Raw genomic sequence first — 27,217 nt, forward strand, 5'->3', positions numbered from 1 at the left:
GAGGATAACATAAATTATTATTTAACTGAAATACCACAGTATTTTTCCCATTTTATTAGGGTCCCACCAAGATTGTTTCCTTTTTATTCACCCCACTAGAATGCAAATTCCATAAGGAAAACAATTCAGTCCAACTGTATCTCTAGCAGCTGAAACAGTGCCTGACACATAATAGGTACTCAATAGATATTTGCTGAATGAGTGAACTATAGCTATCTTGTCCTCATTCCCTCTCTTCAGGAGCTGGAGTACAATCTCCTGTGTTCACCCTTTATTCTTATTTACCCAAAGCTCTGCACTAGAGAGGCTGCTGGATTCTGAGGAGTGAATACAGGCAAAACCACTTCCAACGAGCCATTGACAAAGCAACTTGAAGGAATGGTGAGCTCTTGCTCTTCAAAGCAGCAAGTCATTATTGGAAAAGAAGAAATGAACATTTATTGGTCACAGATGAGGACACTAAATCTGAGAGGTTAAGTAAAATTCCCAAGGTCAGAGAATAAGGATTGTCCTTCAGGTTTAGATAACCTAACAGATTTTGCTATACCGGTGCTTCTCACGGTGTGCTCCCTGGACAACCAGGAACTCACCCCCTGGGAAATTGTAGAAATGCAAATTCTCACGCCCCCATCCCAGACCAACTGAATCAGAAACTCTGGGGGTGGGGCTCAGGATCTGTGTTCTAACAAGCTTTCCAGGGGCTTCTGTGCACACTCTTTGAGAATCATTGTCTTCTGCTATGCTGTTCTCAGCATCTTCAAACCTGCTCCTAGGTATGCATGTTTAAATGTTAAATCAGAGGCTCCAATATTTACCCTAAAAAGTATACACTTGCATAATGCATAAAGTTAGGAGTGTAGAGAGACAGATTAGTATTTCTCATAGAAAAGAAGTTTCAGAGAAAGCCAAAATATGATAACCCTCACTCCCGCCCTCCATCCTTCCTGCCACCACGGACCCCTCAACACAAAGCACAACAAATTCCTTGAGGCCTGAACAGGCTACCACAGTTAGGAGAAATCATGAACTGCAGGGATGTTCTGAGAAAGAAAACAAAAGCGATTATTTTGTGAAGGGAAAGACCATTATTTTATGTTTACTATTTAAGGGTAAAAAATGAGATCTTGGCAAAAATTAAACAGATTAGATATGTTTAAGGACAGGAAAGAAAAATATAAAATTTAAAAAAGAAACATTATATCTATGCATGAAATGAAATTTGGGATTTTCTTTAAAGCACTCCTGCAAAATAGAGGGGGTAGAGGAGGAGAGATGAAACAACATGGCCAACTCTTCAAACAGGGTAATGGAAGTTCATTATCATTCCACTTTTGTATGTATTTTAAAATTTTTCATAATAAAAAGTGTTTTTTAAATCAAATAATCATACTACTCAAATATTATATGTGAGCATTTCAGTCCACTAAATGCATCTGTTGAAACAAGGAAGAATCCAAAAGTTTCGGGAACTTGGAGTAAAATTTATCCATGGTTTTGATCTCAGAATATGAGCCAGAGTCCGTTCTATCTGTAGGTTCCAGAATGTTAGCAAAATAACCCAGTTACCCTAGGAAAGGAAAATCCCCAAATGCTTACATTGAAGGATTGCCATGCAATACTTATCATTTAAAAAGTATTAATTATTTACCTAAAATTCAAATTCAACTGGGTGTTCTATGTTTTTATTTGCTAAATCTGACAACCCTACCAGTATTCTATTATCTAACCAAAGCTTGACGCCCTCATCAAAGGTTGACCCAAGTACAATTTTATCTCAATTCACGTCACCTCCTCTCTCTGATAAATGCTCATCCTCTCTGTCTTTCCTTTCCTTCCTTCCCAATATATTTTCATCCCTCTTTTCTTTCCTGGTGTCTGTATCATATGGTTAATTTCCTTCACAGTATTATCTACTTTACTCTTACAAATCAATGGACTATTTTCTCAGAATAATACCAGTTGGGTATAAACTTAGATTTAAAATGAAATCAAGTTAACATCTCACTGGTGTTGGAATTTTCTGAATAACTGCATTTCTTTACAGTACCAGCAATCCCAAAGTCAAGAATTAAGGACGACAGGGAAAGAAAAGTGAGAGAACTGGGAAGCAAGGACCAGTTTGGCCCTGAACCTGCCCACCTCCCACCATAGAAAGGGATATTTTTTGTCCAGTTGTGTATACCTTAAAAAGCGAATCTAGCCCTGACTGGTGTGGTTCAGTGGGTTGGGTGTCACCCCAAAACCGAAAGGCTGCCGGCTTGATTTGGGTCAGGGCACATGCCTGGGTTACAGGCAACCAGTCGATGTTTCTCCCCCTCTCTTTCTCCCTTCCCCTCTTTAAAAACAAATAATTATTTTTAAAAAATGAATCTAGACAATTGGTCGTTTTGTTTTTTTTTTCAAAAAAGAGACAAATTTTATCTTGTAGAGGAAAAGATTTTTTTTTAAGGCAGAAAAAGCAAGAGTAAGAGATACTTATACCCAGTGCACTTTTGCTAACATTTTGTAAAAACAGACAATTTCACAAGTGCTCTAATCAGTCTGCACCCACATGGCGGTGGCCTGTCTTCTTATTGTAGATTTATGAAGAGAGAAACCGTGCAGCAGGGCGGAGGGACTAACAGGAATTCTGGTGTCAGTGTTCTGTGTGTACGAAACATGGACTTCGGGTGTGAAGAGCAGCACCAGGCCTTCCCGGGCCACTGAAACCACCTGAGAGTAAGGTGTCAGGGCGCAGTCACAAGGAATTATGTTCGCAGGTGACAGGAAACATGACAAACGGAGTTTTCTGGATCTCATGACTGAAAAGGCCAGGAGTTGTCCGGCTTCTGGTGTCACTTGCCCCAGCAGCTGAAACCTTGTCAGCAGGCCCTGGGTGTTTCCTCTCCATTCTCAGAGGAGCTTCCTCCTTGCAAGCAGCCCCATCCTCAGGACAGAAAATTCCTTATGGTTTTTAGTTGGCAACAAAAGCTCCAGCCTTTGCATACTTTCAGGTTCAAGACCTACAGGAAGTAAATGAACAAAAAAAGAACGCTTTCCCAAAAGAACCAGCCAATGTCCCTTTGAGAAGCATTGTTTGTGCTGGGGTTGTGACTCTATTCCTTAACAATTACTGTAAAGAGAAAAGTGCAATTGACTGGCTCAGCACTCTGAACGAAGGATGGGCCACCCCACAGCCTGTGACCTGAAAAGGGACAAATGCACATGACTGTCTCCTGCCTTGTCACCAAGCCTTTGGATTCTGAGAGGCAGCACAAGCAGCTGGCATTTCTTAGACCACCAGAGTCCTAAGCTCTCTCCTGGCTTTTACTCAGGTGGGTCAACCTACCTCCTGCGTATGAGAAGAACGCTCTTCGGGTTCCCTTCAGAAGAGGCTGTACCTGTGGCCACCAGCTCCTGCTCCTCAGAAATAAACTCAGAAATGAGGCAGCACAAGAATAAGAAAGGAAAAGGCCGTGACAAGGAGTGACACATCCAAAAGGTACCATGAGTATTCCTCAAACCAGGCCGCAGTGGTCCTGCAAGGAGACCTGGCCAAGGACTGGATGGAAAACAACAGGGAACGGGAGAAAACCCAGAGGCTCCGTAAGAGATGCGCACGGTACTGATGATACTAAGAGGCCAAGCTGAGCTATGTGACTGCTTTCTAGTTCACAGAAAAGGGAACCTGTAAGCAACCTGAGGATAAACTGTGAATGCCGCAAGATTATGAGTAAAACCCACACTTTTTCTCTATCATTTTCTCAGTTCCCTTTCTGTAATTTGACTCTATGTTGACTAGTCATACCGAAGTGTGAATCCAGTAAGTGGATGGAGCAGTTTTGCATGATTTTAGTCCACCCAAGATCTACTCCCCTCTTTTTTTTTCTGGTAAAAACATCCATTTTATTTTTTAGGTAACCACCCCCTCCTAATCTTAGCATGGTTTGAATGGGGCAGAACCAACTCCCCAGCTCTAGAAAGGGTCAAATCAGAGAATTCCATGGTCATTGCCACATGTCTGATTCAAAACCTGCAGTGAGACTTAATCACAGGACTAGAAACACCAGAAAACTTCCTTTTGTCCTTAGGTGGCTAAAAGGAAGGAAGTAAATGTAGTCAACTTGCAACTGCTTTGAGAGAATTTTCCTGAGGATAATATTAACACAGGGGAAAAAGAAAAAGAAAAGCAGATCTGAGAAACAGAGAGAAACAGATTACTGGTAACAAGACTTGGGGTCCTAGATCCAGCCATATTTGAAGCCAAATATGAAATCATTTTTAACTGTTTAGCTAATACCAGCTTGAGCTGGGTTTCTGCTGTGTGCAACTGAAAGACACCCAGCGAGGACCACTGCTAGCCTACACGCACTTCTGTGGAAATGAGCCCAGAGCGTTTAATGCTCAGCAAACCAATGGCACATTTGTGCACATAGGAAAAAGACTGCCTTACCTCTGCGCACATGCAGTCCAAACAAGGTTGGCTAATGGATTGTGGACTGATCTTATCCATGAGTCACCATCTCGACTGAGCAGTTTGGCATTATATTCTAACTGCATGTATTCATGTGGCAGCTCTAAGCCTGGATAACCTGCAAAAAGCTTGAACTCATGAACTCAAATTAATCTCTTATTGACATGTTAGGACATATCAGACTCACCAGGTTCAAAACAGGCAATTAGAGATGACCAAATGCACCAGTTACCAAGCCACCACAGTAAGTGCTGAATAAATCACTGAATCATATCGTTAGCAATACCAACCTGGACTGAAGACTGCAATTAGATTTTTAAAAAGGGAGTACGGGCTCCATCTGCTGGGTGGTACTGAACACCTGGCTGAAGACAAGGATTTAGAATCTTCTGGAATGGGCCAGCAGAACAGAGCATCTTAAGAATTTGGTGGTATGTGGCAGGAAGTTTGCCCCAATGGCTAACTGGCGGTTTTAAAATACGTCCACAAATTCTTGCACACTTCTCCCCTCAGAAGGTACAGCCTCATTTCCTTTTCTATAATGCGGACTACACCTTAGGGACTTGCTTCTAGCAAATAAAATGTGACAGAAGTGATGATTTATGACTTCAAGAAATAGATCTTTAAAAGCATGCTTTACTCTGTCTTGGAGCACTCACTGTAGGAAGAGCTAGCCGCCACATCATGAGGATACTCAAGCAGTCCCATGGAGAAGTGTAGACAGCAAAGGGCTGAGACCTCTTGCCAAGAGCAAGCATTAGTTTGCCAGCGTGTGAGCCTCCTCAAAAGCAGCAGGCCCCTTGGCTGTCAAGCCTTCATCCATCCTACCTTGACTTCAACCTCATGACAGACCTTGAACCACAACCACTAGCAAAGGTGTTCCTGAATAACTGCCCCTCGGGGACCGTGTAACAAATGATTATTGTTGTTTAAAATCAGTAAGTTTTGGGATAATTTTTATGCAGCAATAGATAAACTAATATGCTAAGGGGAACACAACTTCAGCCACTAAAAGTAGTGAAAGGCAGGAAGGACTCAAGCCCAGGAGATGGCGCACTGAGCTAGAAGCCAAGACAGACACTGAGATATGGAAATTGGTAGTCAAAGCAGGAGGAACCACACATATGTCTGATTCCTAGAGGCAGAGCTATACACTCGGAGGTTCCTACATTTCCCCTTAGAGTCCCATCGCTGCAGAAGCTGGGGCAGGACTGAGCCTGGAAGTTGGTCAGGTTGTGGGCCAATCCTCTTGCAGGGCCCAAAACCTAGCAGAAATGTTTGCTTCCTGTTTGGCTCCAGACAGACTGAGGTCTCTGGGGCTCAACTGCACAAGGATGAGATGCCTGGAGCCACCAGTCACAGGGACCAAGGGCCAAATAGAAATCACATCACACGGCAGAGAAGTAAACTCATAATGCAAAAGAGGAGGGGTCAACATCAGAGCTGGAAAGGAGCCATAATTGAGACAGAACCGATAGCATCACCTTAGGGTGAAGGCTAGAAGAGGGGGGACCTGAATCAGGCAGGGCCCCCAGGGCTGGGCATGGCAGGAGGGGCTGGGCAGGCAGGTTAGAGGCTCGAGCTGGACCAGTGGTTTTCAATCTTGAATGTGCATCGGTAGCTTCTTTGAAACACAGATTACTGTCCCCATTGAGATTCTGATTCCAAGATCAAAGGGCGAACCTGGTGATCTGCATTTCTAACCAGTTCCCCCTTATTGCTGATGCGCCTGGTACACTTTGAGAAGCACTGGTCTATGTGAAAGGGCTGCGATTATGCAGGAATTCGGTACCAAGTCTGTCACTCAGGAAGAATTTGTAGAGGAAATATCTTCAAGCAGAGAACCATTCATGTTCCCTGAATCTAATTAGATAACTGCACGTCCCACCCCATGCCCCCTTCGTATTTTTTAAGTTCCACCCTATGCTTTGTGCTACTTCTTTCACTGTTGAACATAAAGTCAATGTGAAATAATTGCTATCATTTATTGAGAGGATACTATGTACTCATTGACCTTATATTGTATAATTCTGACATCACACTTAGTAAGGAGATTAATATTATTTTCCCCAATGAACTAATGAAAAGACCCAGAGATTAAAGAGGTTAGTTAACTGGCCCCAAAGCATTCATGGGGCTAATATTAAACTTTAGAAGTTATTCTACTGAGAGATAGAGAAAGAGAGAGAGAGAGAGGAGAGAGAATCCCAATTTGCCCCACAGGGAAAAAAAAAGTCTATCAGATAGCAAAGTATTATATAATGTGCTTTAGCTGACATTTCTTTTCAAAAATGGTAGAGATGGTACCTTGTCTAATGAAATCTTGGATGCCATTTACTTCCTTTTAAAGTAGAATATAATCAAGATTTCTTTTAGTTTTCTCTAAAGAACCCCTGCTATATGGCAACCTTCAAAAAACATCAAATAGAAGTCATGGGAATTCTCTATGTTGATTATTTTTTTCCTATTATGTGAAAAATGACCCATTTGTGGTTTATTTATTTGCAACTCTGACCCCAGAGACAAAGCCTGTCTTGGTCTGTTTAGCAGTGAGTTAATTAAAGTTGGATAGGAACACTGGAAACAACTGAAATGTCCAGCATATTATTTATATACCATATGGTAAATGTCACACAGCATTTAAAATGCATATATTTTAGAAAAGTTTAAAAATATTTACCATCATGTACAGGATATACTTTTAAATAAAAATCCATCTATAATAATTTTTAAAATTATGTCTTAGGCTGTCTTGGCTTGGATTCCCACAGAACTCAATAATACAAGCTCAAGTAGCTTATTTGGTGACCGCAGGACACACTGGTAGAGGAGACAGAGGGAAGACAAAAGGGAAAGCAGCCAGTGAAGGCTGCATTGTCATGAAAGTTCCTGTGAGGGCAACTCAATTCTATTGGGAAGTCTGGCGCAAGGTAAAATGAGTCCTGGCTCAGAGTTATCCCATGGAAGAGGTAAGGAATCTGAGGTGTTCTATAAATTTTATCTATTTATTTATTTATTTATACTTTAAGGGAACAGCAACTTTATCAGCCATTGATTGAGAGGTGCTCCCAGAGGCCATTCATGCCCTGGTACTTCTGACTTACCATGGACAGTTGTAGAACAGCCTCTGGCTGCCTTCCTGCACCCCCACCAAAAAAACCTTCATGGAAAGAAATGCAGATGCTGCCAGCTGGTATCTGGCCAGGCTGAACTATTGTGGTAAAGGCTAAAGAGAAAATTGGCAGAGCATCCGGATTGTCTGCTCTATGGAAATACCCCAGAACCTAGAGCTTGAGGCAAAAGCACCTGTGCTGTTAGTATTTCAGAAAGTGCAATCCCAGGGGGCAGGAGTGAGAGGGAAGGGAGTGAGGCAGAGGAAGAAGGGTTAGTCAACTCCAAGGTGCATTTTCAAGCTATCATTTGGAAGCTAGTGCACTTGAAATTGATTGCCTCATCTCATAATACTGCCTCCTGCTGCGTCCCAGCACAGTCTGTCCGAAGGAAGGGAGGGGAAGACGTCAGCCCTCCACTCTGTATCTCACTGGCAAAAGCTTTCCTCCTTGGTGGGTTAACGCCTCAGCGCCTCCAGATTCTAAGATTCTACCTGTGGGGGCATCCACTGGGTCTCAGGACCGCTCACATCTCAAAAGCAAGACCAAAGCCAAGAGTAGAAGGCAAGTGGGCAGCCAGCGTAGGTGGGAGGGAAGGGACTGCAAGGTGGTGCCTAGGTGATGGTAATAGAGTCCATACATGCTCGGTCACCCCAGTGGCAGCCAAGGTAGAAGAGCTGGCCAAGGGCCTCAGAAATAGTCAAGGCCAAGAGGATTTGGATGTTGCCTAAGGTGTGCCTGGTGCATTTTTATTTAATAAATATTTATGCACATACACACATAAAACATAAACTCACGTGTACAAACACAATCACATATAAAAAATACAACATTTAAACAAGACCGTGGTGAAGATCCAACCAAATTTTATTTCCCCCTATATTCTTCAATATATGTTTAAAGTTTTATACAATAAAGGTATTTTGACATTATAATGGGTAAAGGTCATGTAGACAGTTTTAGAAAGACAGGTGCAACAGTAAACATTTATTTTTATTTTCTAATTCTCACCAAAGGATTTTTTTTCATTTCTTTAGAGAGAGAGGAAGGGGGAGAGAGAAAGAGGAACATCAATGGGAGAGAAAAATATGGACTGGTTTGCCTTCTCGTACACGCACCAACTGGGTATCGAACCTGCAACCTGGGTAGGTGCCCCGACCAGGAGCCGATCCCACGAGCTTTTGGCCTACTGCATGATGCGCCAACCAGCTGAGCCATGCTGGCTAGGGCAACATTTATTTTCTAAAGTAGTAATACAGGGCAACATTTTTTTCAACATTTACTTTTTAAAGTAGTAAAACAAACTGGTAAAACACTTATTCTGTGTCTTACTTTTTTTTATGTTTGTTCTTATTTATTTGTTACTCTTAGACAAACCTCATTTTTGACTGGACTCAGACTTAGAGGTAGACGCTCTCAGAGAGGCAAGCCTACATCTCTTGGCGATCTGTTCCCGGCATTTCTCTTTGGCCTCCTTCATTCATTTGGCCAAAAGTTTAGCACATTCTGCAGCCTCTTCCTTACTTTGCTTAGTACTTTGTTTCTTCACAGCACTACGCCGACATTTGTGTTGTAGGAAACGTGGAGTAACAAGATGCTGAATCTTGGGTGCTTTGGTCCTAGGTCCTTTGCCTTCTTTGTTTAGGAGCTTTCTCATGACATAGTGGCGGACATCCGCCACTGTGAGATTCCGCTCGCTCTTTTGGTCCCCAGGCAACGAGGCACAGCATTATCAGTGAGACGTGGGATTTCTTTCTCCCTTTTTTGACAATGACCAATTGAGAACCCTGAGATTGGCGTCCACAATGCAACCCCAAACAGATCTGCACTTTCGCTCTTCAGTCCTCTTTGGTCTGTAATAGGAATCCCCTCACTCAGCGGCAGGGGGACGTGGTCGCGGTCACGGTCAAGACACCCTGCTTCAGGGGGAAACCTTGTTTGTCATTCCCACCACTGATTCAAACCACATAACTCTTCCATTCTTCACCCAGAGCGTCAGCAGCAATTTCTGTGGCCACACACTTCTCATGGAAGGTACGCGGTTTGCGTTCATCATCCACTTCAATGAGTTTCTGGCAGCCAGTGGCTGGGAAAGAGATGTTCAGCTTCCTCCTGAAGCAGCTGACCTCCTCCAAGGAGCCATGAAAAAGAGCTTAGTCTGTGTCTTACTTAATGGGAATAGTCAAAGTTGTCGTCTCAAATAAAAGGTTGAATCTTTTAAGAGATTGTTTAGGAAAGTAGCAATAAATTGTCTTTAATATGAGAAGTATGACTATTGCCTTTTAATAAAATTAGTTTCCAAATAATTTAAAAATATAGGTTGTTTGTATATCTTGCATCATTCATTTATTTATTCATTTAATTAGCCAATAACTGTTATTCACCAAATACTTTCTGAGTCCCTACTATGGACAAGGTACTTTGCAGTCACTGGTGATAACAAGAAGAATCAGAAAAAATGTGCCACCATCTAAGGGCCCATATTGGAGTGGGTAAGATGGGATATGGCAGAAAAAATTGGTCCTCACCAGGCATCCAAAAACTTTCCTAGTTTCAAGCGTCCGTTGCAATGAAGCTGAGGCCTTGTGACTAGTCCCGCCCCACGAACCATGAGCAGAAGTGATGCACGTCACTGCTGGGATAAGGCAATTATGAGTTGATGAGACTCCGCCAACCCTCTCCACCCCTGGACCAAAGGCCCTAGCGGCCCCATTTTGCTAGATGTCACAGCTACAAGGGGACAAGAACTCCAGACCTGCATCACACCTTGCATGTATAAGATACAAATCTTTACTGTGGTAAGCGCCTGAGATTTCAGGGGTTTTACCATGGTATAGCCACAATCAGCCTGACTAGCAGGCATATAAACAATTATAATACACTGTGTAATAACATAAAAGAGGTAAATTCAATGTACTATGGAAACAAAGAAAAGGCAAATTAATAAAACTAAAGTTGCCAACTATAATTCCGATGCTAAGTCACAATACCCACAGCAAGAACGGCTCTCTCCACAGCCTGGGTTGAGTACAGGCCCTTCTCTTGCTATGGGACCCCAAAACACCTGACAATATAAGGCTTATTGTTATCTAGTAAATAAACCAGAGAAGCACATCAGATACCTTGCTGCCAAAGTCCAAAGAGACCTACTAAGTGACCTGCTTTGTTCTGCAAGCTGCCCCTAACTTTAGAAGGCGTATCCCAATGAGTCTCAGACACCAGACTCTTGAAAATTTTACAATGTAGCAAACTCTTAAATTGTTGCAGTGATTTTCTTCTCCCCGCAGTAAGATGGGACAACAACGGCACAGCACCTTTGTGATATTTTTCTGCCAAATCTACAACCTCAGTGTAATCATGAGAAAATAGCAGACAAACCCAAAGTCAGGGGCATTATACAAAATATCTGACCAGGACTTTCAAAAAATGTTAAGGTTAAAAAAAAAAAAAGACAAGGTAAGACTGAGAAACTCTCAGAAATGGAAGGAAACTGAGGACACATGATGATGACTCAATGCAACATAGCATCCTGGACTGCATCCTGCAATACACCAAAAAACATACTAGGAGAAAATTGGTGAAATCTCAATGAAGTCTATGGTTTGGTTAATAGTGTTGCACCGGTGGTTACTTCAGTTTTGATAACTATGCCATAGTTGTGCAAGGTGTTGACCTTAGGGGAAGCTGAGTAAAGGGAGTGTGGGACCTCTCTATACTATCGGGTTGGCCCAAAAGTTTGTGTGGTTTTTTCCCCATAAAACAAAAGACACATTTTTCATTTTCACCAATAACTCTTTTGATTTGGATATTTTGAGTATGTTGGCATGGAATAATGTTGATTGTTCTCAATTAATGTCTTGATTTGATAGCTATCAACTTCAGCTGGTCTACCCAACCACAGAGCATCGTCCAGCGAGAAATCTCCAGCACGAAACTGTACAAACCACTTTTGACACATTTGATCAGTCACAGCACCTTCTCCATACACTGCACAAATCTTTTTTTTTTTTTTGGCTTTTCAGTTGTGTTTTTACCTTTATTGAAATAACAAAGGATACTATGCCACAAATGTCATATATTTCCTCCCATCTTCAATATTAAAAGCGCTACACAAAAATTCACTGATGTTGATAAAAAATTTTTTTTAATGCACGCTGATATGACAGCTGTCACAACACAATCTAACAAAATTGTTTTGAATGAAGTTAAAGACAACTAAGTGCTACTAGAGCCATGTTACAGAAAAATTCAAATGAACTTTTTGGCCAATCCATATCTTTACAACTGTTCTGGAAATCTAAAATTACTAAAAGATAAAACATTTGAAGTAAGGAAAATAGAAAAAGCCTGGTCAATTAGATTGAATATACCGAAAAGGAGAATGAAAGTACCTGTGAGAAAGCACACGTGTATGGGTATAAATTTTTGTCTGCTGGTGTGTCTGTGTTATGGTGTGTGGGTCTGTGTGTGCACGAGACACAACTGGCGTGTGGGTGTGTGCCTATGTCTCTGGATGTGAGTCTGTGTCTGTGTGTATATATGTTGGAGGAAGGATATATGTTAATTCCCTCTACTGTTGAGGGAATTGATGGGCCAGGGTGCTGGCATGAACGTGAGGATCAGCATCTCCTTAAATTTGAGCCCTAGACACCTTGCTGGCCTCACTTTAAATCCAGTATTTTAATGAAGTTGCCAAGAGAAACAAAAGGGAACCTGTAGGGGGCACCTGGATTTGAACCAGGGACCTCTTGATCTGCAGTCAAATGCTCTACCACTGAGCTATACCCCCTGATAGAACAAATCCCTTATAAAACACCTATTCTACTTTTATGAGTGACATCATACTTCATAATGTATTTGTGGTTGAGATTCACCTTGGATTTAAATTCATCCCAATTCCCCTCTAGCCACACCACCTATTGCTTTTCTCTGAGCCTGTATGCTCATTCTCTTCCCAGCACCAAAAGCTCCACCAACTGCCCATAGATCTGTGGGTACATCGATCAATGTTTTAAACATTATGGGCCACCAACAACTATTGGATCTGGAGGGAATCTTACCTGGGTATCCACAGATGGACCTCAGAGGTTCATGCACAACTCCGATATTACAGGCAAATACTGTACATGTGCATGTATTGTACATTGCGCATGTTATCATGAGATTTTCAAAGGAGACCTCATTCAGGATGAACCGTCTCATTTCACAGTTAAAAATAAAAACAACTGGATGTTCCAAAGTTCAACATTCGCCTTTGAAAACCTCTAACTCTTATTTCCTTGAGTTCCAGTCTCAGGATCTTTAATCTCGTGTGCATCCATGATTGAGAGGAAAGGTCAGGCAGCCTCCGGTACTGAAACAAATTCTCCCTGGTAAGACCCAGGTGAGACCCGCCGCTGAGGAGCAGCGGCAGCCGGGGTTCCAGCTCCCCAGTTCCCCGAGGTCCCAAGACAGCCAGCCCTAGCCTGGCTACTCTGAGGCCTTGTGGGAACCTCAGATTTCAAACCTAGCGTGCTCCCCCAAAACCTGTCATCTTCCTGCCCAAACCAGCATCTCCTCCTATTTTGCTTTCTTATAATAATAACAGCTTATATTTACTGGACACTTGCCATGTGCCAGGTATGGTACTAAAAGTTCTACCCATAACTTCCCAGGAATCATCGCACATACCCCCGTGAGACAGGTATTGCTGTTGTTAGCATACTGATTTCGCAGGTAAGGAAACTGCAGCCCAGAGCGGCCACGCAGCCAGGAGGCAGTGTGGCCGGGGTTCCAGTGCAGGCTCAGGGCGAATGCTGGCCCTGGCTATTTAACCACTGCACCAGCCTCCTCCCTGTCTTGGCTGGTGATATCACCGACCACTCAGTCATTTGACCGAACACCCAGCACACCTCTGGGATCCTCGCGCCCCTCTTCCTCAGTTCCAGTTAATCGCTGGGCACTGTTAATTTTACCTGTGACATCACTTAGGTCCGTCCCCATTCCTCCGTCAGCAGAACCACCACCTCCCAAGCAGCCTCTAGGCCTCCACCCCTCACATCCATCCAGGAACAGCCCGTTTTAAAACCAAGTCTATCCAGGTCACTTCCCTTTTAAATGCCTTCATGAAACACTTCAAGTCTCTTAGCACAATGTGCAAAGTTCTTCACATCTGGATCCCTATCAGCCTCTTCAGCTTCAGCTTCGGAGACTCCCCATAGCACATTCTGTGCTCCAGCTGCTTCCAGCTGCGTCCAGCTGCGTCCATCTGGCTCCCGCCTCTGCCCCTGTGGTTTTCTCTGCCTGCAACTGAACCACCGCTCCCCACACCCCTCCCTCCACTTCCCCTTCCCTCCAGTGATACATTATTCATCTGTGAAACCCTGAGCCATCAGCTCCTCTCCAAGGCCTCCCTTAACCTCTCCTCCCATAGACAGAAGTAATTACTGCCTCTTAGCATTCCTGACCTGACACAGCTCAGTACAGCTCACATCACTCTAATTTTTTTTTATTTTATAGTCCTGCTTTCTGGCTGAGAGCCCACTTAGGCCTGGGGCTGTGTCTTATTCACCTCTAAGCACTTTGCACGGTTCTGGCACATAGTAGTTGCTCAATATGTGTTGTTCAAGCTGATTGAAAGACACAGCAAGGCCTGTGCTGCGGGCAGAAGTTAGACCTAGACTCAGGTTTGGTGTCTGGCCCTTGCCTCGGTCCTGAATGAAGGCGCCCAAGGTAGTAGGGTGCTGGGCTGCAGGAAGTGAATGGGGGGAAGGGGTAATAGAAATCTGTGAAAGTTTAAAGCAGGAAAAGAATGCAGTTCTCTAAACTTCAGACCAGTTCATGTTTATCCCTCGTCATATTTGGTGAATATAAACTCTATTCCATGACTTGCCCCAGGGTACTTCAAACTGTGGTCACAGTCACTAAGTGGCTGGGTTGGCCTTGCAGCAAAATGTTCTAAAATTTGATGGACAGTCTCAGCACCTTGGGAGAATTGCTAAATGGAATTTTGTTGCAAAGCTTTTATCCGTAGCAAAAAAAAAAAAAAAAAAAGCATGAGTAGTATAATGAGGTCAATGAGAGTATGTGCTCTGAGTTCAAATCCTAAACCTGTTGTTTGCAGCTTTTTGAGCTTGAGCCAATTACTGAGCATCTCCAAGTCTCAGTCTCCTCATGTAAAATGGAGATACTAATAGTAGGTATTTTGTAAAATGTTGGCAAGAAAAAGAGATAATTAATATAAAGAACCTAGACTGATGCCTGGCATATACACAAGGGACATTATTATTCAACCAGCCATGACCTACAGAGAATAATAAAATCAAAGTCAATCCACAGTCTTTGGAAGCAAAAGTGGAAACGTAATAGGGGGCACCTGGATTTGAACCAGGGACCTCTTGATCTGCAGTCAAATGCTCTACCCCTGAGCTATACCCCCAATGTAATAAGCTTGTTTTTAAAGGCTATCCCTTTCTCAACATTCTGGTTCTAAAACCCTTCCATGAGTCAGGGAGGCTATAATTAGAGAGAGCACTGACTGGAAGGAGACTGGGCATTACAAGCATTAAGAGGAAGTTTATTATGAAAAAAAATACAGGACTCCTGAGAACTAAGTCCAAGAAACTCTTCTTGTAATTTCCAATATCCAAAGCCTCTCCTGTCCACCATAACTTGGATAAAACAAACCTCAATTTCAGGGGAAAAAAATCATCTGTTTTTCTTGATGCTATTGATGGCAACATCAATATAATGTAGATGATTGGATTCCTGTCATGCTTCCCTTAGCCAAGGCTCCTGGCAACTGAGATTCTCATTCCCCTTCATGGCTTCACAGAACTGAGCTCATAACTGGCTCGCAACAGATATGTGTTGCATTAAATCAATTCTGAAAAAATAAGTACAGTAGTCCCCCTCCCATCCACGAGGGATATGTTCCAAGGCCCCCAGGGAATGCCTGAAACTGAGTTGGTACCAACCCACCCCTATATATAGTATGTTCTTTCCTATACATATTATCTATAACAAAGTTTAATTTTAAATTAGGCACAGTAAGGGATTAACAACAATAATTAATAAGAAGAACAATAATAACAATATACTATAATAAGTTATAAGAAGGTGGTCTCTCTTAAAGTATCTTACTGGATTCTACTCACCCTTCTTCTTGTGATGATAATAAGATAATATAGTGCCTCTGATAAGATGGAGTGAGGGGAATGACGTAGGTGTTGTGACATAGTAGCATGAGGCTGCTGCAAGGGCTACCTGGGCACAAACACTGAGATACCTCAGACAGACACCTCAACAGTTGATCTGATCATCAAGATAGCTGCTACGTGATAACAGGCAGGGAGCAGGCAGGGGGCATGGGGACAAAGGGACGATGCACGTCCCAGGTCCTGGGCCACACGGGGCAGGATGGCCCGAGGTTTCATCATCAAAGCACACAATTTCAAACTTATGAATTATTTATGTCTGGAATATTCCATTTAATATTTTCAGGCCACAGCCGACTGCAGGAAAATGAAATCATAAAAAGTGATATTGTGGATAAGGAAATTGTATAAAGAACCACTTTGTGGGAGATAGCTTTTCCAAGCCATAACTCTAAGATGATTTTAGTCACACAAAAACAGATGGCCAGTGAGTTACACTCTTACATAACATAACTTGCCTGAAACTGGGGACATTGTCAACTTCAAGAGGTCATTTGATAAGAAGAAACAAGGCTCCCAACAAGAGCCTCTTACTCAGTTAAGTAAATTACTTATCCTGGCCCCTCCCACCAGATTCCTTTTCAACTTCCAAAGACAACCATAACTGGAGCCACCTGTTTTTCTTGGTCTCCTTATCATCTCACACCCTAATAAATTGTTCAGGTGCTTCTAATGGAAACCTTGCACGTTTAAACCTGTTGGGAAGTGTCTCCTCTGGCGATTTCCAAGGCCCCGTACATTTTTCAGGTGTTTCCAAAGGGTCCTGAGTTTGGGATGGTCATTCTGTGTCAGGCTGTGGTTGTTTGGTAGCCAGGCGAGGGCAAAGACCCCATCCCATCCTTTTTCACCCCTGCCTCAGACTGAGAGCTCCGAAAAGAGTCACAATCTGCTCTGCTCATTGTTCTTTTCTCAACCTGGACACCAGGGGGAGTTGTGATTTTAGCAATGAAAGATGTACTTTGTGTTTCACATCGAAGAACCCCAGCGTTGGAAGGCACCTAGAGATAATTTACGCCAAACACTTCTCTTGCAGACTAAGAAACACAGAAAGAGTCCTGGCTGGTGTGGCTCAGCGGAGTGAGTGGCGGTCTGTGAACCAAGGGGTCATCAGTTCAGTTCCCAGTGTAGGGCACAGGCCTGGGTTGCGGGCTGGGTCCCCAGCCAGGGGTGTGCAGGTGTGTGAAATGCAACCACACATCGATGTTTCTCTCCCTCTGTTTCTCCCTCTCTTCCCTTCTCTAAAAATGAGTAAGTAAAATCTTTAAAAAAAAAAAAAAAAAAGGAAACACAGGAGGAGGGAAGCCGAAGAGCCTTGCTTAAAGTCGCAGACTTATCAGGGGCAGGTCCAACATGCCACCAGCTCCTCAGAGGCAGGGGCCCCATGGAAGCCCCCAATGCCCAGAACAATGTACATGATCAATAATGTTTGTGGAGTAAATATCGAACTGTAGTTATGTACAGGTAGAACAAACATCCTGATTTTCTGGGGGTTTTAGCACCAAGTGTCCTGCATCCCAGGAAATCCCCTCAGAAAACTGGGTTGGGGTTGGTTGGTTACCCTAGATATTTACCTATCTTTTCTCATCTACAGTATTTCTCAAACCCAATCATTAGCTTTTCACTGTCCTAATTTTTACCATTTCCCCATTCCTCCTTTACTAGTGTTTACTTACTATTTGTCTTGCAATCAACCCACTATTCTTTACTTACTCTTATCCTAAGCCAAAGTATCCTTGAAATAATGCCAATTGTATTTCTTCCTAATGTATATCAAAATAAATACGTAACCATTAAATTGTGTTAAAATTGTATTTAATATATGTTGCCCTTACAACTTACCATGCATGCTTCTAAGCACTTTATAAATACTAATTCATTTAATCCTTAAATCAATCCAGTAAGGAAACAGAGGCATGGTGAAGTTAAATAATTTACCCAAGATCACACAACTGGGAAATTTGCCCATGTGTCCCTCAAGTCATGTTGAAAGCATTCACTGGTAACTATAGTATGATGGTTAATTTTAGATGGCAGCTTGATTGCACCATAGAGTGCCCAGACATTGGGCCAAACATTATTCTGGCTGTGTCTGGGAGGGTGTTTCTGGACTGGATTAACATTTGAATCGGTAGACTGAGCAAAGCAGGTAGATCCTCCCTTTTGGGTGGGCCTCATCCAGCCCACTGTGGGCTTGAAGAGATGAAGTAGCTTAGGGAGAGAGACCTCTTCCTGCCTGGCTGCTTTGAGTTGGGACATCACCTTGACCTGCCTTCAGAATCAAATTGAAGTATCAGCTCTCCTTGGGTCTCGAGCCTGCCGTCTCTCAGGCTGGTACCACGCCATCAGTTCTGCTGCTTCTCAGGCCTTTGGACTCAGGCTGGAACTACAGACCTGCTCTTCTCCAGTGTGTTCACTGTAGAGCTTGGGATGTTCAGCCTCCATCATAAGTCTACAGTTGACCCTTGAACAGCACGAGTTTGAGCAGTCTTTTTTTACACAATTATTTTTTTTACAATAAACATACAGATATCTCTCTGCACCCTTGGGTTTCATATCTGTGGATTCAGCCAACTGTGGCTCAAAAACAGTCGTTTCAGTTCATGGTTGGGAATCTGCACATGTAGAGAGGCAACTTAAGTTATATGTGAATTTTCTACTGCATGGGGATTGGTGCTTTTATCCCCATGTTGTTCAAGGGTCAACTGATTTATATACACACACATACACCATATTGGTTCTGTTTTTCAGGGGAACCCTAATACACACAGCAAACTCGGAAAAAAAATAGTTGGACCTGCACTGGCAGGGAAGATACTTTCCATATTTGTTGAGATTTCATATACCTCATGAGGCCCAGAACATGCCCTAAGATAAAAGGTTCAGTAACGATGGTTCAACTGACCTGCTGTTGTATTCCAAACTTCTGTTCCCTTCACCATCATGACGTCAGACGTGTAAATTTGCTCACAGTCAGAACACAAGCAAAACTGAAAGTTAATGTGTGTTTTAGTTATATGTTATATAAGCGAAATAATGTAGCCCAAGTTCCAAAGCCTATCAAAGATTCACATCAAAGCTATAGAAGAGGAAGGGGTTACAGCATAAAACATCTTGCAGAGACCTGGGAAAACCTGTGGCTATTCAAACTGTGCTCAACCACAGGATGTTGAAACCCCAAGTCTTACTAATATCTCCAGATACCACAGGACTATATCATAATGGGAGTAAGTTAGAAATTAAGTTTCAGAAATCAGGATACTGCCCCCCTTGTACTAAGATATTCTTTCTCAATTGAATATTTTCACTTTTTAATCCTCAGTTTCCTCAGCTGTAATGCAAGGATGTTGTCATTAGAAGATCTCTTAAATCCATTCCAACCCTGACAACCTATGTCTCACAAATTCAAAATTTAGCTCCTTAGTGGGGATGGGTCAGAAAGTACAGTATGACCAAGAAAAGGCAGAGGAAAAAGTGATTGAATGGAGTGGGCGATTGCAAATGGAGTGCAACAGAAAAGAGAAAGGCAGTATGTTACCAGGGCTATAAGATTTAACATCAACTTTACTATCCTAGTTTTTCCTCATTTTATTCTCCAGAAGAGTTTTTAAATAAAGAGCTATGCTCTATGAAAAGATGCTCAACATCACTAATTATAAGAGAAATGCAAATCAAAAGTACAATGACATATCACCTCACACTCCTTAGATTGGCCGTTATCAAAGAACATAAAAAAGCCAGTATTGACAAGGATGCAATAAAAGTAATCCCTGTGCACTGTTGGTAGGAATGTCCCGTGGTGCAGCCATGATGGAAAACAGTATGGAGATTCCTCAAAAAATTAAAAATAAAATGACCATATAAACCAGCCATATCACTTCAGGTATATATTCCAAAATAATTCAAAGCAGGATATCAAAGAGAAGTTTGCACACCATGCTCACTGCAGTGTTATTCACAATAGCTAAGAGGTGGGAGCAACCAAACATCCATCAACTTAGGAGTGGATAAACGAAATATGGTACAAACATACAAGGCAGTGTTACTCAGACTTATAAAATAAGGAAATCCGGTCATTTGCAACAAGATAGGTGGGCCTGGAGGACATCATGCTAAACAAAATAATCCAGACACAGTGCATGATCCCATTTTATGAGGACTCTAAATTAGTCAAACTCATAAAACCAGAGAGTAGACTGCAGAGTGGTTACCAGGGACCATGCAGAGGTAGGCAATGGGGAGGTGTCAGTCAAAAGGTACAAAGTTCCAGGTAAGGGAGGTGAATAAATCCTGGAGATCTGCTACTCAACAAAGGGCCCACAGTTGACCATATTGTATCATTAATTTAAAATTTTGCTAAGAGGGTAGATCTTAACTGTGTTCTTACCACAAAAGAAAAATATATTATTTATAAGTAAATAAATAATAAAGGGGTGGGAGGGAACTTTTGGAGGCGAAGTGATGTTTATGGGCTTGAATATGGTAATGATCTCACAAGTGTATACTTATTTCTAAACTCATCAAGTTGCTGTATACAGTATACATGTATAGCTTTTTATGTGAATTATACCTCAGTGAAGTGGTTTAAAAAAAAAAAAAGGAAAAGGGTATTTGTCAAGGCCTGTGGAGAGGAAGGAATTCATGTTTTATGGGCATACAGTCTGTTTTGCAAGGAAAAAAAAACCCATTCTGGAGACCTGTTGCACAACAGTCTGAATATACTTGACACTAATGAACTGCATATTTAAAAATGATTGGGATAGTAAACTTAACGTATTTTTTTACCAGAATTAAAAAATGCCTGTGTTTTAATATTAGAAAAAAAGTGAATAATGAAGCAACCACCTCCAAAGAACAAACACATGCCTGTTGTAGAAATGGCAGGCATATGCCAGCTCTTCTTTCACTTGATGGCGGTCAGTTACTCTGCAACCTCCAACCTAATGAGTGGATTTTGCCTGATTCACAGACCAAGAAAAATCCTTCCTCTAACTCCATAGCAAGCGCCAATGCTTGCTTCCAGCAGAGCATTCCCCCACCCGGCATTCCTTGCCCCAGTGGCCCCTTGTCATTTATTTTAGCCCTCTTTCAATACCCACTGAACAACAAAGCAAGATGAAGCCAGTATCACCGGGCTGGCCAAAAAGTTCGTCTGGATCTTTCCGTAAAATGGCTCTAGTAGCACTTAGCTGTCTTTGCCTTCATTTGAAACAATCTCATTAGATCATGTTGTGGCAGCTGGCCTAGCAGCACGCATTTTTTAAAATCAAAATTGGTAAATTTTTGTATAGTTATTTTATTATTGAAGATGGAAGAAAATATGCAACATTTTCTGCATATTATGCTTCATTATTTCGAGAAAGGTAAAAATGCAACTAAAATGCAAAACAAAGAAAAAGACGTGTGCAGTGCGTGGAGAAGGTGCTGTGACTGATTAAACGTGTATGTGTCAAAGGTGGTTTGCCAAGTTTCATGCTGGAGATTTCTCGCTGGACGATGCCCCTCAGTCAGGTAGACCAGTTAAAATTGATAGCGATCAAATAGCGATAGCAATTACTATGTTGAGACCAATCAACATATTATACCATGCAGGAGATAACTGACATACTCAAAATACCCAAATCAATAAAATTATTGGTGAAAATGGAAAATACGTCTTTTATTTTATGGAAAAAAGCATACAGGCTTTTTGTCCAGCCCACGATCATCTATTTTTCTGATCTTGGAGAGGCAGCTTCTAGCCTTAGCCTGTAAGTATTGTGTTTTACTCTCAAATTCTCTCTCCCTTTCCCTCTTGCCTTTCTTTTCTTCTCTCTCAAATCAATCCAGGTTCTCCTAGGGTTCAATTTATTCTCTAAATGAAATAAAAGCCCTTGTTCAATCTATTCAGATTGCAGTGTTCTGGTTCAGAAGTTACAATTTCCGGTAGAGAAACTTTTTTATGGGAAAGTTTGTTCCTTAAAAATGTGTAACAACTGTATCACCAGACACTGGGCAGCAGGCTTACATATACTGCTCAACCAGCTCCTGTGGTTGCATAAGGTCTCATTCCTATAATAAACCCTTTAAGCTGCTTATGTAGTTCTGCTTCTCTAGTTGAATTCTGACTAATTACTGGCGGAAATGCAACAGCAGGCAGCATGTAGAAGCTAAAATTCTTGAATCTGATCAAAATTATACTTGGTAAAGGCCTTCACCTCATTGGATGTCTAAAGAGGAGGGTAGTGCCACCCAAATTTAATCTCTCATTTTCTCTGGAGTCTCACTGTGATTAAGAACCAGAAAAATTGCTGCTGGCCTCCCTTGGGGTATCTGTGATTTTACTCTTAGCCTTGTCTCCACTCTGCTTCATCTGTCCCCAGGACTCACCTTTGTCCAGGCAGGAACCCGCTGGTTCATGCCTGCCTACAGTCACTTTATATCTGCTGGCAGACCTGTGTGTATCAGATCATAATTCCTTACTGTAAAAACATAGTTTTTTTTTTTTTTCTCTTGAAGCTTTACTTAGCAGTAACTCTGAAAACTTCAGACCTAAGAATTTCTCTTTTATGGTACAGGTAGAAAAACACTTTGCTAGCAGGCAAACCCAGCTCTGCTCAATCAGCCTGACCTCTGCACAAGACCCTCAATCTCTTTGGACCCTCCCACCTTCCGCTGCAGTGAGGAAAAAAGTGGAATGGATGATCTCTCAAGACCTTGTAACTTCAAAAATTCAATTTGCAATAAATCTTTTAAATAAAACTCTAAATATAATAAGAGAAGCTTTATCTTTAAAGGAGCTAAAAGTAAATATTTCCAGAAGCAAATATTTAGACTTCTGTACATTGTCAAACATATGTCACACCATATACAAGCTACATAAACGCATATTCTGGAATGAAACTCAAAGCAAATTCAATATTCAATTACTGTTAACTAAATTAACTCTAATTTTTAGCGTACTTATTTAGCTAGTTTTTGAGCCTTTATTTTTATTTTGATAATCTTGTATTTTTAACATATACTGCCTCCATTCTATTTGGAAGTACATGAAATATAAACTGTAAGCAAATAATTCAAATTTTCTAGTAGTTCTAAAGGAAAACTGTTTAGGTTAAAACTCCTTTAGTATATCTCCTGGGAAGAGCAAGTTCATACATTATATTAAAGTTTCTGGGAAGAATACAGCTCTCAAAGGGCCCTAATTGACTTCTAGGAAGTGAATTCAGCTTGGGGAAACACCAAGCATGAAGCTTTTCCTGACTTGATTAAGTCCACATGAAGTTAAACAGCTTCAGTCTTTGCCTTACAGGAAAACTCCCTCATCTTCCTGGGACCTACACTCTACCAGACTTAATGACTATCTAGGCACTTCCCACCTCTGCCTTTTGTATGAGGGACATCAGACACTAAATTCTGTCTAGTACCCACAACAAGGACCAGGGCTGCAGACCTCACTTTCTCACGTATCTCTCTATGCCCAGGGACAGCCAGATCCCTGCTCCAGAATCAGACTCATGGACTAGAGCTCTGCTCCCTGTAGACAGGAGGCCCAGGTACCGGCTGCCTCCCTTCCCAAATCTCTTGGCATTACCTATGAGTCCATTTCTTATGAACAAGGAAGGGAAACTCGCAGAGAAAAACGAAGAGTCCAGAGGGCAGAGTGAAGAAGCACGAAGAACATGATAGTAGCACTGAGTCGTAATAGGATATTAGTCGCTCATGCCTTGCTGGATTTCTAAATTGCTATGGACCAGTGGCTGCTGTGTGCCTCCTGTTTTCCTCTTTTCAAATTTAAAAGTGTCTACTGCTGGTATCCTATACCTGCCCCGCCACAGTGGGACAGATAGTATCTTCATTCACAGACATTCAGATTGAGAAGGGTGGTGCTCAAGGAGACAGATCTGAGGAACTGTACCAAGGAACCTCATTGGCACCTGGACCTCAGGACTGAGGCTGATATCATAATGAGAGGAAACTTTTGTAGGGATTTGGAAGGAAATAGTTTGCATTTGAGAGTTATATGAACAATCACAGCCAGATGATAGATTGTTTTAAAACATACTTTAAAATATAAGCCCAAATTCCTTTATCACTTATCCCGTTTAAAAGTGGTATCCTGCCCTGGCCGGATAGCTCAGCTGGTTAGAGCATCATCCCATGCACCAAAACGCTGCAGGCTCAATACACAGTCAGGGCACATACCTAGGCTGTGGATTCAATCCCTGATCAGGGTGCATATGAGAAGCAACCAATTAATGTTTCTCTCTCATAACTACGTTTCTCCTCCCTCACCTTCCTCTCTCTCTAAAATCAGTAAGTATATCCTTGGGTGAGGAATTAAAAAAGAAAAGAAGGAAAGGAAAAAGGAAAAAGGAGAAGGGAAGGGAAGGGAGGGAAAGGAAAGGAAAGGAAAGGAAAGGAAAGGAAAGGAAAGGAAAGGAAAGGAAAGGAAAGGAAAGGAAAGGAAAGGAAAGGAAAGGAAAAGGAAAGCGAAGGAAAGCGAAGCGAAGGGAAGGGAAAGGAAAGGAAGGGAAAGGAAAGGAAGGGAAGGGCGGAAAAGAAAAGAGGTAGCCTCCACATGACTCTGACCAGGGTTTTGGGACTTCTACAACAATTAGAGTATGGCAGAAGTAATGCTGTGTGACATCTGAAGCTAGCCCAGAAAGAGACATGCAGCTTTCACCTGCTTTAGGATTCTTTTCTTAGAACCCAGTCACCATGCTGTGAGGAAGCCCAAGCTGCCACATGAATAGGTAATGTGTCGATATTCAGGCCAAAAACCCCAGCTGAGGTTCAACTAAACCTGTGAGTGAACAAGTTTTTAGGTCATTCCAGCCTAAGCTGTGAAGCCATCCCCAACCTTCAAGTCTTCCCAGCTGAGGTCCCAGACAATGTAAACCAGAGACAAACCATCTCCATGTGCCCTTTCCAAATTTCTGACCTACAGAATTCATGAGTATAAATAAATAGCAGTTGTTTTACACTATTGACTTAGGGGTCATTTTTTATGCAGCAATATACAATTGGAAATACCTTCCTGTGTTCCCTGGCACTGCTGTAGCTCTTAGGTCATTCTACTGCATCATGCCTCACCCAAGACTGGGGATTGCAATGTTCTTGGGTTCTGGCCCTTTTCTTTCTTGCTGACCATAACTCACCACCATCACAATGCATGAGTCCAAGATCCAGAACCTGCCCCTCCCCTCACCAGCTCTAATTTGCCATGGTAAACCGCTCTGCCTTATGGTTGGAAGCCAAGATATTGCAAACATAATGGCGAGTAACACAATTATGACTAGGCAGTAAATTTTTATAAAGGAAGTCATAGTCTGATAGTTGACACTTGGCAATGTGGTCTGGCAAGCTGAGCCTGAGACTTCTGATTTTTTTGTGTTTTGTTTTTATTTGTCCTGGCATCTCTATCTAGAAAGTTGCACTAAATCTTCAGTTTCCTATGGTCTAAGGCAGGAACATCCAATCATTTCGCATCTCTGGGCCACACTGGAAGAAGAAGAGTTGTCCTGGGCCCCACATAAAATATACAAACACTAATGAAAACTGATGAGCAAAGAAAAAGGTTTAAAGTAAATTTACAATTTTGTGTTGGGCCGCATGCAGCCCACAGGCTGCAGGTTAGACACCCCTGGTCTAGGGCAGAGACCAATGGCCAGCATCTGATGGGCTTCTGGCAAAGCTCCAGCTTTACCCGACAGAAGTCCGAGCCTCAGCTCCCTCTCCGGCAAGCCTTACAGGATTCCCTACGAGCGAGAGGGTACAACCAACAGCAATACTTTCTCACACATTCAGGTTTCCTGCTCATCACCTACCACTCCTCCTACACATTCAGTCTCAGTCTCCTTTGGGTTTGACATCTCAAGGCTTCAAGCAAATGAGATCTTCTCTTTTGGCCAAAATGGTATCTGGCACACACCCTCTGCCTCTGTTCCTACCTCATTCTGCTGGCCAATGACACTAGTGCTTCTCTTACTGGGAAGCCACTTGTTACACCTGGTCCAAAATCATTCTCAAAACAATGATGGCAATGCCAACAAGAAGACCTGGGGGGTGGGATGCAGAATTAGATAAAACAACCACTAGACTCACTGGATGGCCAGCTGATAATGACCGCGGCAGCATCTCTTTTTCACTGGCATGAGATCTCGGATGTCATCTCCTAGAATCAGGCAACAAGGCATCTGTGGAGGGCAATGGCAGCCCAGGCAGTGGGTGGTGAGATTAGGAAGAAAAAATGGAAGTGGACAGATGGTGGCTCCTGCAGCCGAGAAATGATTCTCCACTTTGACACGGTTGGTGTACAAATTTTAAATGACACTTGGTAAAGATGAGGTTATTTCACCCTAGGCCAAGACCTGCAGCCAAGGTCTTGAATTTTTATTTGTTTTGCTTTCACTACTGTTTCTTCGCTTTCCGGAAACTTTAGAAGAAAGTTAGGTAGCAGGGAGAGGGTGGAAGTGGCAGATCAAGGAGAGTTTAAGTCCCAGATCTAAACTTTGAAATCCTAAAATATGTTCAGTTATAAAAAGGTGTCCCATTTTCAGTATCCAGTTATGTAAATAGTTTTCAGCAGCCAGGAGACTTGCCGAGATTTAATTTGGCTGACAAAATTTTCATTTGCCTCTTCCATATTTCATAGTGTCGCCCTCTATGGCTTTCAGTCTCTAAAATTATAAATTATTGCGGGCATCTGCTTCCAGCAAATATAGGCAGAGCTGTCCCGCCACCACCAGTTTGCAGTCATTAAACCGAAGGAACGGAAAAAAGAAGGGAGAAAGAACAACTCCTACAGTTTCCAGGAGAGAGGACTTTTCCAGCTACCACTCCCCACCCCCCGACGCGAGGCCTCCTTCAACAGCCCCATCCTGCTTCCCCCACCACGTCTCAATCTAATGTATAACTCAACTGCCACGTATCTATAATAGACGACATCAGTCCCAATTCTATTTGTTCTATAATCATTCAAAAAGCACCAAGTTTTGTCAGAAAATAAAAACAATGAGCATTTGGTGAGCACACACGACACTCAAGCATTCTGTACACCCCAATCATTTCGGCCACGACATACTTATCATGAGGAGACGCTAATGCGTCCTGGGCTGGCTGGACAGTCAGGCGGTCTCCCTGCCTTGGCTTCAGCTCTAGGCCAGCATTGTCCATGAATGGAATGCCGACCACAAATGCGAGCTGCATATATAATTTTTAATTTTCTAGTAGCCAAGTTTAAGAAGTTAAAAAAGGGCAAAGTTAATTTTCATAATACATTTTTAATTCAATGTATGAAAAACATCATCATTTTAATATGTAAAAAAATCACTGAGATATTTTATAATCTCTTTTTCATACTAACTCTTTAAAATTGGATGAACATGGGTACAACTCAGATCAGCTCCATTTCTGGTCCTCAAGGGCAACCTGGGAGCAGTTGCTCTTCGAGCCTGCCCGCTTTCTTTCCCTCTGAAAAT

General features: G+C 42.2%; 2 non-coding genes and 1 pseudogene across 2 annotated transcripts; all 3 read right to left on the minus strand.

Annotated features, from left to right (window-relative positions):
* Positions 1 to 8,941: 8,941 nt before the first annotated feature.
* On the minus strand, positions 8,942 to 26,912 carry LOC129087920 (40S ribosomal protein S6-like; annotated as a pseudogene).
* On the minus strand, positions 12,281 to 12,352 carry TRNAC-GCA (transfer RNA cysteine (anticodon GCA)). Its single transcript has one exon. It is a non-coding gene; the product is annotated as a tRNA-Cys (tRNA).
* TRNAC-GCA (transfer RNA cysteine (anticodon GCA)) lies at positions 14,909 to 14,980 on the minus strand. The gene has a single exon. It is a non-coding gene; the product is annotated as a tRNA-Cys (tRNA).
* Positions 26,913 to 27,217: the final 305 nt, after the last annotated feature.

This window comes from Pteronotus mesoamericanus, unplaced genomic scaffold (assembly GCF_021234165.1).
Source record: "Pteronotus mesoamericanus isolate MK-2021 breed Mesoamerican mustached bat unplaced genomic scaffold, CSHL_Meso_final scaffold_54, whole genome shotgun sequence".
NCBI classification, from domain to species: domain Eukaryota; kingdom Metazoa; phylum Chordata; class Mammalia; order Chiroptera; family Mormoopidae; genus Pteronotus; species Pteronotus mesoamericanus.